The following is a 681-nucleotide window of genomic DNA, read 5'->3' as shown; positions in this document are numbered from 1 at the left end:
AGTGGACCTTTAACGTACTTAAAGATGCACTGTGTAACTTTTCTGGTGGAGGTTTTGTCAAATGCTTTTTTTTTTCCTCCATGGACTTTATGGTTTTTACTTCGTCTGGAATGTTCCACAGTATGACTTTAAACCTCTCCATCTCCGTGGAGACCAAACCGGACCAAGTTCCAGGTCAGATCTGCGGAGAGGCGACGCCGCTCACAGTCACAATTGTGTTTTTCGAGGGATTTTTGAACTGTAAATCCACCTGGAATTGATTAAAAAACACAAAAAGTAAAGTAAATCTGTTTAAAGTCACACTGTGGAACATTCCAGACCGAGCGGCGACGTCTCCGTAGCGATGAGCAGGTGGACGGGACCCCTCGCCGAAAAGTTCCACAGCGCACACTTTAAATGATGACCACACAAAGTCCCTGCGGCGCGTCGGGTGTGTGCGTAACCCCACACACACGTGTCGATATAAACGTTCACAGAGCCCGGGATCCCCACACACACACACACACACACACACACACACACACACACACACACACACACACACACACACACACACACACCCGCCGACAGGACCACGCTCTGCACCTGCCACGCTCTGCACCTGCCCGCGGGTTTAATGTGAAGCAGGTCCGGCTCCAGGGTGTGTGTGTGTGTTGTTTGTGCGTGTGTGTGTGTGTGTGT

Source organism: Boleophthalmus pectinirostris, unplaced genomic scaffold, assembly GCF_026225935.1.
Source record: "Boleophthalmus pectinirostris isolate CB_2022bp ecotype Guang Dong unplaced genomic scaffold, ASM2622593v1 HiC_scaffold_1, whole genome shotgun sequence".
In the NCBI taxonomy this organism is placed as follows: Eukaryota; Metazoa; Chordata; class Actinopteri; order Gobiiformes; family Gobiidae; genus Boleophthalmus; species Boleophthalmus pectinirostris.
This window is presented reverse-complemented; position numbering follows the sequence as displayed.